General features: G+C 38.9%; 1 long non-coding RNA gene across 3 annotated transcripts; it reads left to right on the forward strand.

The window, feature by feature from the left end:
* Positions 1-645: 645 nt before the first annotated feature.
* Positions 646-5,023, forward strand: LOC107760682 (uncharacterized). Of its 3 annotated transcripts, none has more exons than XR_001642442.2 (5): positions 646-848; positions 1,149-1,303; positions 2,220-3,000; positions 3,073-3,750; positions 3,821-5,023. It is a non-coding gene; the product is annotated as an uncharacterized LOC107760682 (long non-coding RNA). The 3 variants fall into 3 exon arrangements; XR_001642441.2 differs by lacking the exon at positions 1,149-1,303 and having other exon boundaries at positions 649-848; positions 3,821-4,542; positions 4,645-5,023; XR_001642440.2 differs by lacking the exon at positions 1,149-1,303 and having other exon boundaries at positions 648-848.
* The last annotated feature ends 9,208 nt before the right edge of the window (positions 5,024-14,231 follow it).

A 14,231-nucleotide genomic window follows, 5' to 3' on the forward strand; every position in this document is an offset into this window, starting at 1 on the left:
ACTGCTCGGATTCAACTGCTTTCGGAGACTTGAGGTAGAGCTACTAGCGTTCACAGTCCCTGAAGTCCCCTTCTATCATGTTTTACTGTTTATCTAGTTTCAAACAACTGTATTTTATTTCATACTATATTTGTAGTATTCTAGTTGCTCATGTACTTGTGACTCCAGATTTCTGGAAATAGATTTAGTATCATGTTTTTTATATAGACACTTTGGTTCATTTCCGAGTTTATCAATTGCTAATCATCGTTACTCTGTTATAATTTGTTAAAATTGGTTGAGTAGTTATCTAATGTTGGCTTATCTAGTAAGTAGATGTTAGGCATCATTACGGCCCCGACATTGAGATTTCGGGTTGTGATATATTAACACCCAAAACTGACGGACTTTTAAGTGTAATTTAAGAAGAAGACTTGCTGAGTAATTCCACCTTCAGTTGTAAATTTTAAAATCAACCGAAGGTGTTATTAACTGACGTGCCTTCCTTATATTTTTTATTTACACAGAAGGCTCAATAGAGTGACGCGCCTTCAGTAGAATTAAAAATCCTGACGCCGATTTGACTGGTCTGACAATTCGGCTTTACTAAAAGCGCGTTCGTTGACTGCTGCTTCAGTGTTTATACTGAAGGTGTGCTTGATGACCGCGCCGTCAGCATACATATTGAAATTGTGCGCTTTAAATGCTCTTTCGTAATAGGTGTTAAACTCAGACCTTTCTTCTCCATTTCAGTCGAAATCCTCCACTGTCAACCGAAAATTCCTTCAAGTTTCACAGAAAAATTGCCCTATTTCGGTCCCAAAAAAAGTCGCACTATTTTCGGAACAACTTGTAGCACAGCTGTTCAAGTAAGTTTTATTGCTCCCAATTTTTTTTGCCCTAAATTTTATATAGATTCTTGTTATATTTTGATTGGTTATGATTTTATTTATTTTCTTTTTTGAATTCATGTCCAATTGTTGCATTTTGATTATGTCCAAGTTTGAATATTAGAACAAGTTTAATTGTTATATGAGCAAAAATATTAATTTAAATTCCTTTTATTTGTAGGGAAAATAAATTGACCATTATTAGTTTTTTTTATATTTTGATTGGTTGTATATTATATTTTGGTTATTAAAAATATATATCTTGTTATTATCACGTAGGTCTTGACCCCAATTATCCTCGGCTTCATCCTCCACTTCTTCCTCGGATTCAAGAACCCAATTATCACGTAGGTCTTGAACTTCTTGGGTAAAGCTAAAATCACCAAAGACATGATTTCGGAAACAATATCGCACTCCATAATCCAATGTTTATGGTAAATATTTTGGAAGTCCTATCCATTCTTCAATTATTGGGTATACTGGATATGTTTGATCGCGATGAAATTTTGTGTTTTCCAATACCGCCCAATGATCTTCTTCACTCTCTTCTACCATGTTTAGTTCATTCAAAGCATGAAAGGTGTCTAATGCTTTTTCCATCTCTAAAATTTCTTTCATCAAGTGCCGGATAACTAGTGTTTCATCTCTGAACTTGCATTCTTGGAAAGTTTCCGAAACTGCTTGTGGTATAATGAGGTTGTGCCAGCGACATAACACCTCTTCGAATATAATTCAATCCACTGAAGTTTTTCATCCCAAACTCGAACTCCGTTAGGCTTTGTTGAGTGTGTGGTACCTTCAATAATGTGTCTTGCTACTCCAAGATCTATATAGATAGAAATAGGTTGATTTTGTAAGGGGCGAAGAATACCATACCACTTCTTACTCGAAAGATCGGTATAACAACCTAGCATATTTTTTTAAAAATATGGTTCAATTCTATTTAATATTTCGCTCTTACCATGGAGGTTTCGTGAACTACCTTCTCCTTTTTGCCTTCTCCTGAACAAACCATTGAAAGTTAGATTCTTAGGCATTATTCTAAATGTAAACTAAAGAAAATCATATAGATATGTGCGAACGACTTGAAGGATATAGTTCTCGTTGTATTTATAGTGTCATACTATGTCCCATTATGTGAAAAGAAACTCAATGTATGCGTCATGAGAAAGTGACATATTAGATAGTCGAATAACTTTTTGAAAAGCAATCAAGATTTGTGTGAATATGCAGGGTAGGGTAGGTGAATTTATTATGCTTTTGATAGGTAGTTTATTCAATGTTATAAATTATATGACATATATGCATTTTTACTGATATTTATTACCATCTGTTGCCTTGTGTTTTCAGGCTATATGGAAGTCCCTACTTTGCACCCGGGCCCTTTCGATTCCGTATCCTTGTGGGGCAAGCTGACCACCGTATTCAGAAGATATGGGATAGTGCCACGTGTGAGGCATTGATGTGCCGATGGTACGATGGTGAGTTTTGGAAATTGAAAACACATAGAGAGACAGCTGTTACATGCACGGGTATATCGGTACTTGCTGCAGGCAGGATTTTATGGTGTTGTGGTTGTTCAATACACAGCACTTGATCATGATATGATAACATCATTGATGGAGAGATGGCGTCCAGAGACACATACTTTTCGTCTTAGGACTGGTGAGGCTACGATCACGCTGCAGGATATTGTTGTATTATACGGGTTACCTATTGACGGAGATCATGTGACGGGGTTGGATGATACTAGGGGCGCTGAAGAATGGTGTTCCTCGATGATGACATTTCTCGGTTGAGCACCGATGATACTGAATTTTCGGGGGGCAGGCTTAGAATGTCATCATTGATTGGCCATATAAAGTTACTTAATCTGATTACTGATGATACCCCTGAGTATGAAGTCCAGCATAGGGTTCGTTTTTACATGATGTGGATCATTGGAAGTATGCTTGCGGTTGATACATCAGGTTGCAAGGTTAAGTTGATGTATCTACCGTTTCTTCATGACCTAGACAATGTTGGGCGATACGCTTGGGGAGCAGCCACACTAGTTATACTGTATAGATTTCTTTATCGTGCTTCATAGTGTAGGACTAGCACCGTCGGCGAATTTCTGCCTTTGCTTCAGGTAATGAAATTAAATTATTCATTTATTGGTCATAGTTTAAAATATATGTTTATTTTTAATTATGGCATGAAGGTATGGATATACGAGAGAATTTTGCCCTTCATGCTGCAGTTAAGTGAGCCAACTGTCCACATTCACCAGCTTGTAGATGGAAGACTCCATTGTGCCGTGATACAATAGTAGCACATCTGCTATAATTATTTCGTGATCATTTAGATGCACTAGTGGAGCAACGGGTACTAAAGACGTTTGGTTTATTTTATTTTTATTTACTCTGTGGATTAATTATGTATTGTTTGTTATTTACTATTACTTTTTGATAAAGTTCTCATGGATGCCATATACCACTGAGATTATGGCTAGCTTACTAGAGTATTACCTGATTGATGAAGATTTGTGGTGTGTTGTTGTACCCTTTTATTTGCTGGGATGCGGTTGAATGGCAACATCCGAACAGGGTGATGCGTCAGTTTGGTTTAGTCCAGTTCATCCCTAGGCCTATACAATGAGATCATATACACTTTCAGATGGACCGCAAGGGCCGACCTAACTTTGACTGGCAACAATTCTACTCCATTGAGGTACTACTATGGCATAGCCGAAGAAGATACATTGCGACATCAGAGGTCCGAAGAGGGAATGAGGATGACACAGCATATATACAGTGGTATAAAGTTATTAACCTTGTCGGGCATCCTAATCACCAATTCACAGAGATACCAGACCTTTGCCGGAAAGAGTAAAGTTCTGGTATGTTTTATTATATTTTATCTAAATTCACACGTTAAGTTTTTATGTTTAATTTAGTATTGTTATGTAGGCTCGTGCTCTACACCGCATACACAGGAGAACGTTGAGTGTCCAGGATAGCGACATTCCATAGGTTTGTGAGCTTGCACTTGAGTTGTCTAAGTTGTCTTTGGATTCATCTAAGGCTGCAGGTGAACAGAGTAGGGGTGACATTGAGATAGAGTATCCATGTTGTGATACATATGTAGAGTCGCATAATGTACCGAGGCGTAGAGGTGGCAGAGCAGGTGGACACGGTGGGCAGGAGATGCCCACGTAGATAGGGGTTTGCTAGTGACGCTCCTGGTTCACATGGCGCTCTTTCAGATGTCCCTTCATATGACCAGTCATGGAACGAGCATGCATGGTCGGATACTATAGGTCATCTTCTTTATGACATGCCGGCTAACATGCCGAGGCGAATCCAGGATTTAAATTCTATGGGTTCAACGTTTAAGATTCTTAGCATTGAACCCATTATATTTTTGAAACTATGGGTTCAATCTACTATTTATTGTAATTTTAATGAATTTTTACACATTAATTTATACTACGCGTCAAAAGTTATGGGTTCAATTGAACCATCACCGGAGTGCTGCATCCGCCCCTGCTGACATGTTTGGGGGTACACCTCCATGACATGGTGAGACGAGCGCTAGCGTCCCAAACAGCCAGTACGCTATCCAAGTAGTTGTGTATCGACCCTTGGGTCCAGAGTATTCATTTCAGACTCCGTGCCCGATGCCACAGATGGTGGGTTCTGAGTTTAATCATTATTCACTTGTAGCATACCCACATCTACGAGACCATGTTCATATTGATCCAGTTCCCTTTTCATTTGGCACGGAGTCGCAGGTAGTAGATATGTCCGAAGACACAACTGCATTGGAGATGTCCAGAGGAAGGGGACAACATAGGCCATATGGTAGGCCACCAGAACGAGTTAGATGTCATGGCGTTGATGCACCTGTAGTGAGGCGGACTAGGCCTGACGATACAGATGGGCATGAGCAGGCACATCATCATAGGCTTAGACGTCATGCTGATATTCATGCTAGGCGTTGTGACACATGAATGTATTGTCATGTTTATTGTTACATTAATTTGCAGTTGCTGACTTGATATCGTTTCACGTGAATGTATTGTCTTGTTAATCATAACTTTTGAATTGTTCGTGAGATTCAGTAGTCAGAATTTATTTCCGTATAATTTATTTTTTTAGAATGTGCACGTGAATCACTTGTCATGTCAAATAATATGCCATTATTTTACTATAAAAACTACACCTTTTATCTACGAGATTCTAACATAATATTTGTGTTATACTACAAAATTAAGTAATGTCTTCGCGGAATCCATTCCAATGGAATGTTAGTCGCACAACCTACTATATCTAGGCAAAATATTTAACGCAATAGGTCGACATTGGGCACTAGAGGAGCAAGAATTTTCTTATTCGCTAGACCCTAATAATCGTTATAATCGAGACTACAACAGACTACAACAATGAAATGAGATGTGAATGGAACTACCGTTTGGCGCTAGCAAGAAATTTGGAGTAGGAACTACAAGAATATGGCCTCAACCGCCCAAGACGCCGAGCTCTCCAGATGCCGCACGGTATAGTAGAAGAACTCATGCCGCTCTCAATCACATTCGTGAAAAGAATAACAGGATGCGCATGCATTGCATTAGAGTAACTTTGAGTCGTGACGGCTACATGGTAACACCCGTTTAGAACTCGAATTGTGAGATGTTGGATGAAGATAATATTCTATAAAATAATAATATTACTCTATAATGTAATAACTTTAGGCGTGCTTCATTGCTGATTTGACAAGGTATCATCATAACACGTTTACGTATGTTGGCTTTAGCGTTTCGTAATGTATTGTGACAAGTGCATGTTTGGTTATTATGGCAGGAATCTATTCAAATTTATTTCCCTATAGCTCACCTTTTATACTGATTTGACAAGGTAATAACACTATTAAATATAGGTTCGTCAATCTATGTCTCTACCCTTTCGCATTTACTAAAAGTAAAAGGGTTACGTCGCATATTTTTCCAGTAGAACAATATACACTAGTATATCACAATTGAAAAATGTCATCTGAGAATTCAAACAACAACCAAAATAGTTCTTCTCCATATGAAATTGTTTTCCCAAATAACACTAATAATGATTCAAATTCAAACTTGGATCCATCTGATTATAGCTGAGATGGATCTTCTTATCCAGATTTTGATATAGACGAATACAAACCACATTTGCTTGTGGAACGAGATAATGATTTTCGATTGGTGAAACGCACTGATCCTTGTGAGTATTACTGCGGACTTCGTCGTGAAAGGGATCATAGATATGCGAGTCACATCGACTATTAGAATGAGGTTGCTATTAGGCAAATACGGAAAGAAAATAATAGGATGTTGGTAAGGCGATGCAGATTCTACATTCTCAAACTTGCTAGGGAACAAGCCAAAGCAACTAATCGATCTTTAACAGAAGATGAGAAACGAAATGTGTTAGTCAATGAGAACTACCTTTCCGAGGATGACATGCCCAACAAAAACTCTTAAGCCCTTAAGAATGTGTTGTAGTCAAATATTATGTAGTCCTATTAAGTTTTATAATTAAAAAAAATCCATACATTATAGCACCAACTAGAAATGAATACATTACACTAAATACATGTAATACAAAACACACATACAAAATAAAACATTGCACAAATACATAGCAACAACTATTATCTCTGATTCTGCTGCGCGCGCTCTTGGTTGGAGCAACCACGTTGTAATGACCCGATCGGTCGTTTTGAGCTCTAGCATGTCATTCGCAGTTTGAGGCCTTGAGTAGTTTCACTTCATGTTTTATGACTTGTACGCGTAGTCGGAATTGAATTTCGGGAAGTTCAGAGTTGATTCGGATGAAAAATTCTCAATTCGGAAGCTTTAAGTTGAAAGAGTTGACCAGGGTTTGACTTTTGAGTAAACGGCCTCTGAATTGGGATTTGAAGGCTCCAATAGGTTCGTATGATAATTTCGGACTTAGGCATATATTCGGATTGAATATCGGGTGGTCCGGAAGCATTTCAGCGCTTATTGTGAAAAGCTGGCATTTTGAAGGTTTAGAATTTTCTAGGTTAGGTTTGAAGTGGACTTTGGTGTAATCGATGTCTGTTTGGGGTTCCGAACCTTGTAATAGGTTCGTACCATGATATATGATTTGTGCATAAAGTTTGGCGTCATTCCGGAATGTTTAGGTATGAATCGGACGCGTTCGTCGAAGTTGGAATGTTAGAAAGTTAAAAGAAAGATTTTGATCGTCGATTCGTAGTTTGGATGTCGTTTGGTGTGACTTGAGGCCTCGAGCAGGTTCGTGTCATGTTTTGGAACTTGTTGGTGTGATTGGACGGGGTCCCGGGGGCCTCGGGATGGTTTCAGACCATTTTCCTTTGTTTTGTGATTGTTGGTTTCTAGTGTTTCTGGTAAGCATTGTGATCGCGGTTAAAGGGATGCGATCGCGAAGAGAAGCTGGAGCTGGGGAGGAATTTGTGCATCGCAAACGCGACAAAGGGGTCGCGAACGCATAGGTGAGGCTAAGGTGCTCTACGCAAACGCGGTTGGGCATCGCGAACGCGATGAAGGAGGGGGAGTTAGGTCCTGGAGGCACTAAGCCATCGCGAACGCGGTTCGAGGACCGCGAACGCGAAGGAGTGAGACGTGGAGGCATCGCGAATGCGGGAAGGCGGCTGCGAATGCGAAGTAGGACTTTTGGACAGCTGGGCTTTTGGCCTTCGTGATCGCGAGGGTGTTTCCGCGATCGCGAAGAAGGAAATTTTAGGCAGACTTGTTTTAAATCGAGGGTTTGGCTCATTTTCAACTCATTTCTTTCATGGGAGCCGACTCTGGGGCAATTTTGGAGCGTCATTTTCATCATCAAACTTGAGGTAAGTGATTTTTATACCTTGTGAGTTAAATACATGGTTTATATGTGGATTAAAACATAAATATGCATCTTTTATACATTTCATAGCATTTTTTAATTTGCGTTCTTGGTGTTGGATAGTTGCATGCCACATCATTCACTCTAACTCCTTGTTCGAAAACTTTGAGTTGAAATTGCTCTTCAAATTCCTAAGACATAACCGATAATATGCATTATGCTCATGCAGTTGGACGAGCTCCTCAAAACTTCAAATAATTCCAGGAGCCCGATCTGATATGTATGTAACTCCCCGGTGACCTTTTACAACATGCACTCCAAGACATGACAAGAACCACGACCAAGCAACTTTTGACTCCTTATCGACAATTGCAAATGCTAATGGGAATATCTGCTCATTTATATCTGCTCATTTACATCTGCAGTCATAGCAATAAATATCTTTTAGTCGTGCTTTCCATAAATGTGAGTGCCATCAATGGATATAACAAGTCTGCAACTCTTAAATCCTTTAATACAAGGTTTAAATGCCCAAAAACATACTTAAAGATATTTATCTCCTTCGTTGACTGATCTGCATGCACCCATTCCACCACAGTTCCTGGATTAAAATGCTTGAGTGCATTCATATACATAGGAAGTTGTGCAAATGACTCATCAAAGTCACCATATATTATCTTTAATGCACGCCTACGACCGAGTCAAGCTTTTTTGTATGACGGAGTGTGTGAAACTGCAACCTTGACTGTAGTCTGCACCTCTTTAAGCTTGAACTGAGGATTGTTCCTAACATAAGGTAACAACAAAGAAGAAATAAGGTAAGTATCCAAGTTATAATGATCCTCTGGGATTACACCCATCAGACAGTTGTGCTTGCCATAGTATTTTCCAATTGTCCATAAATCGGTTTGAGTTTTCCTGCTTCTGAGCATCCACTTGCACCCGGATTCCCACCTCCTGCAATGAACGGTCCAATAATTCTTTTTTGCTTCCCATACCTTAAACTCCCTATTTGCCCGCAAACTCCATAATGTCACAGCAGTTTTCAGTCTCTCCTCGGTGGGGAACAACATTCCAGACTCAAGAGCAATTGCATTATCTCCATCCAAATTTTACTACGAAAACCCTCTGACTCACGGGTAGATGCAAACACCTATGGATGCCCCTGAGCATCATATAAAAATGGCATGTTCTCCCTATGAAATGGTTGTGTCTGTTGTACATCATCGACTTCCGGTTGGCTATCATCGTCAACATCTTGATCAGAACCAGAGTCATCAACCATATTGACTCATATGCGTCGTTCGAGGCATCACCGTTAGAATCATCACCCTCTTAGTCAACATGAGCATCAGCTTCAACACGAGCCAGTATATCTAAAAATATTAGAATATGTGGGATTTTATTATTCTCAAGTGTATTGGTTGCACTACTGGTTCCTACACCATCTCCAAAACTATGATAATGATAATTTTTAGTGAAAAACGATGTGCCAAAACTAGTACAACCATGGCCATAGCCACTAGGTGTTGGTTCAATGTCTGGTGTTGCACTTTGTGATAACAACCTTGTAAATCTTAGAAATTCTGAATAACTACCCAGTGGATCAGTACATGGCACATAAGCTGGTTGGAGGCTCATTAAGATTAAAAATGGCACGTTAGAAAGCAGAGATGACTCGTGAAAAATATTTGTGGGCTCAACAACCTCCAATAATTTTGTTTTAATAAATATCTCAAGCACATCAAAATTCATCATATGCCTTAATCTATCAGGTGCCCTCAAAAAATCTTGCAATGACTCACCATCAACAATAAGAATTTCTATATATCGAGCAATATCCTGTGTGGTCTGATATGGCCACCTACCGTAGATAACAAGCGTTACCTCGTTAGGGTTGGCTTTCATCCTAATATGCAAGTTCCTAACAAGCCACTCATACTCAACATTCAGCGAAACTTTCACAATGGTACGAGCACCACAATTATATCTAACTGTGATAGTTTCATAAATTATGTCACCACCCCAGTACATCGCAACCCTTACACGCTGATCAGTTGAAATTTTAAGACTTACCGAAAGTAGCAATTATAATCAATAAATAATACTAATATTTGGCAATTAGATTACAAACTATAAAAATAATACTAACTTTTTAACAAACTTTCGTATATTCAAACACACCATACACATCATGAAATAACACCAATTATATATAGAATCTAAATGCATGTATTCTAGCATTTGTTTTTCCAACAAAACGCGCATTTAATACGCAAACCTTCTATTTTTCACAGAAGGCCCAATCAGACAATGAGTCTTCCGTAAAGCTGTAGCGTCAGACATTTGTCAAAATCAATGTCAGTCGGTTGAATATAATTACAACTGAAGGCGCGTCACCCCATTGATCCTTCTGTGTAAATAAAAAATATAAGGAAGGCTAGCTAGGTGCAATTACTCAGTGCGCCTTCTTCTCAAATTACACTTAACGGTCCGTCAGTTTGAGGGCGTTAATATTACAAGAAGAAGGCTCGCTAGTGTGGTGCGCCTTCACCATTAATGGAAAAAAATCTGACAAACCCATTTATTTTGTTGTATCACACTCAGAATACGCTTCTTAGATGCGCATGTATTTGTGCATGAGATCCCAAATCGAGTGACCTAGTTAGGAATTGGTTCCTAATCAGAGTCACCATTTGTTGTGAATTTTCCTGTTCGATGATTTTTACAATCACGTGTGCACTGACGAAGCTTCTTACAATTCTCAGCGGCTATTTTTTAGTTGTTCTTCTCTTTATTATATATGATTATTTTTTTAATCTATGTCAAAAGGAATAATATATAGAAATAATATAAACTTAATTTTTTTTTATTTTCATTAATAACCTGATTTTTAGAAACAAAAATATTTTATATACAATTTAGATAGTATTATATTTTAACTAATTTATTTATTTATTAAAATCCGTAAATAATTAAATCACATCACAATAAATAGACATGGAGTTTGAGTAGAGCGGCTCACCGAACAGGCTTAAAGCCAAGTAAGGTTGTGTTATAAAATACTCCTCTCGTTTCAAAAGAATTATCCTAGTTTGACTTGGCACAAATTTTAATAAAGAAGGGATGATTTTTGAGATATATGGTCTTAAATTGTCACGACTCCAATTTTTTTTAGTACGATGTCGTGATGTTAAGCCTAACAGTTAATAATAACTTGACAGAAATAATTGACAAAGTACTAAAACAAGGTTGAATAACTGATATAAACTCCTGAAATAGAATCTCAACAAATACTCTCCCAAAACATGTGGAACTGAGTCATAAGCTCTACAGAGTAAGCTAGAGTATCTACTACATCACTGTCTGAATGAAAAATACAACAGTAGTAAAAGTAAAGAAAGGTGACTCCGAGGCCTGCGGACGTGGAGCAGGTATACCTTGAAGTCTCCAAAAACCAGTAACTCAATCAACTCTAGCGTCCGGCACGGGCAGACGTACCTAGATCTGCACAAAAATATGTGCAGAAGCGTAGTATGAGTATACCACGACAGTACCCAGTAAGTATAGCCTAACCTCAGTAGAGAAGTGACGAGACCAGGTCAAGACACCTACTAGGATATGAATAAACAGTATTAAAACATGATAAGGGTAAATAATGGAAAGTGGAGAAATAACTGATACGAAACAAGTTAATTGTCACAACCCAAAATCCATTAAAGGTCGTGATGGCGCCGGACACCGCTGTAAGGCAAGCCAAAAATAAATACTTAATTTGGTTCTCATTTTTATATTTCTGAAATCATATTTCCTTCAATTAAATAGTAAAAGATGGAATTTACAAAATAAATAATAATATTTTTAATAATTTTAATACAGTGCAACCCATAATCGCTCCAAAATCCGATGTCACAAGTGCATGAGCATCAACTAAGAATATAAAATAAAATACAGCGTTCGTCCAGAAAACAAATTGGACAGAAAAAATATAAATACTCAGAGGGAGACTATGTTGGTTGCGGGTCGTACTATGGAATGCAACTCACCTAAGTCTCTGCATGCCTACATGTCTCTGCTCTCACAAGGCCGCTAAACATAAATGCACATGCACAAAATAATGTACAACAAGTGAAGTATGAGTACGTAAATCAACGCGTACCCAGTAAGTATCCCGCCTAACCTCGAAGAAGTAGTGACGAGGGGTCGACTTAGACACTTACTATGGGCTATAAATAAAATATCATGAAATAAGTAAACAATTCTTTTGTTCATAAGAAATTTCCAAATTTATTTTCGTCATTTAATATTTTTGTAGCTCAGCCAATGAAAGCAATATACATTATTATCAATTCCAAAAATATATTATGCGCAAATCATGTCGAGGTCGTACGGCCCGCTCCAACATAAATATTTAAATTGTGCACTACCGAGGGTCGAACAGCGCGAACCATAGATGCATTTATTTAACCTGCCGAGGCGTTCGGCCCGCTCCACAAAAGAGAAAATACAATTTAAAACAACTAAATTCAAAATTTATTAAGGGCAACTATTCAAGAAAAAAATACAAATTCCCATTTACGGTCCAGAAGAATGAAGTTTAACCTTTTAAAGTTCCTTTACCAAGTTTCGATATGATTTAAGCAATTTAAATTAACAAGTAGAATGCAAGGATCGCAATTATAACAAGATCTGGGTCCTAGACTACCCGGACATAAGCATATTAGTAGCTACGCACGGACTCGCGTCACCTCGTGCATACGTAGCCCCCACAAATAGAAGCACATATTGAATTATTTCACCTATGGGGTTAATTCCCACTTACAAGGTTAGAAAAGAGACTTACCTCGCTCTGAAGTCTCACAACCGGCTCCAAAGCCTTTCCAATAACTCAAGCCGATGCCCATCACTCCAAAACTAGTCAGTAAATGTGCAAATCCATAAATGTATACTCTAATACTCCTTATAATCCAGTTTATAACAATTCCTAACTCCGCTTGAAAAGTCGATAAATTACCCTCGGGCCCACGTGTCCGAATTTTGAAAATTTTCGAAGATAAACTTTACCCATGACACCACGAACTCAAATATATAATTTATTCTAAATTCCATGTCCAATTTCGTGGTCAAAATCCAAAAATATCCATTTCTAGGTTTTCTACCAAAATTCCAAATTTCTACAAATTTTCAAGTCTAAATCCATATATAATCCAAGTATTTAACTTGCAATAGGTGGGAATCACTTACCTTGACATAGATGACGAAAATCTCCCTTCCAAGAGCTCCAAATCGCCAAGCCAAATAAAAAATGGAGGAAAATGGCCAAATCCCGTCTTATAAAAACCTCACTGCCCAGGCGATTTTTCGCACATGCGGTGCCTTGGCCGCATCTTCGGTCCCGCACCTGCGACAAAATCCTCGCAGGTGCGCATTTCTCTTACCTGGCCAAGCTCCGCATCTACGGACAAAAGGGACCGCTTCTGCGAGCCCATCCGCTGCTGCGACTACTGCTCTCGCACCTGCGGTCACGCAGGTGCGCCAAAACTTCCGCACCTGCTGTGGCTGGGCTGCCCTCACTCTTTCGCTTCTGCGGCTCGTAGCTCGCGCCTGCGAGCTCGCACTTGCGGCTGGCCAAGCGCAGGTGCGATTATGACAGCAATTGGAAGCTTCAGCTGTTGCTCCCAATTTCTAACTGGGTCCGAGCCTCGTCTAATTGCCACTCGGGGCCCTCGGGGCCTTGCCCAAACATACCAACAAGTTTTGAATCATAAAACGGACTCGCTCGAACCCTTAAATCATGCCAAACAACATCGAAATTACGAATCGAACCCCAATTCAAGCTTAATGAACTTTAGAACTTCAAAATTCTACATTCGATGCCAAAACCTTTCAAATCACGTATGATTGACCTCAAATTTTACATATAAGTCACATTCGATATTACGGACCTACTTCAACTTCCGAAATCGGAATCCAACCCCAATATCAAAAGGTTCACTTCCGGTCAAACTTCTCAAAAACCTTCAAATTTCTAACTTTCGCCAAATGATCCCAAAATGACCTACGGACCTCCAAATCCACATCCGGACGCGCTCCTAATACCATAATCGCCTTACGGAGCTATTCCCAGACTCGGAATCTCAAACGGACATCAATAACATTGAAATGCACTTCAACCCAAATTTAGGAAATTCTTCCAAAAATGCCAACTTCCATAATAGGCGCTGAAACGCTCCCGGGTCATCCAAAACCCGATCCGGATATACACCCAAGTCCAAAATCATCATACGAACATGTTGGAACCTTCCAATCCCGATTCTGAGGTCGTTTACTCAAAAATCAAACCTTAGTCAATTCTTCCAACTTAAAACTTTCGAAATAAGAATTTTCTTCCCAAACTAACTCTGAACTTTCCGAAATTCAATTCCGACCATACATACAAGTCATAATACCTGAAGTGAAGCTGCTCAGGGTCTCAAACCGCTGAATGACG

This window comes from Nicotiana tabacum, chromosome 13, assembly GCF_000715075.1.
Source record: "Nicotiana tabacum cultivar K326 chromosome 13, ASM71507v2, whole genome shotgun sequence".
In the NCBI taxonomy this organism is placed as follows: domain Eukaryota; kingdom Viridiplantae; phylum Streptophyta; class Magnoliopsida; order Solanales; family Solanaceae; genus Nicotiana; species Nicotiana tabacum.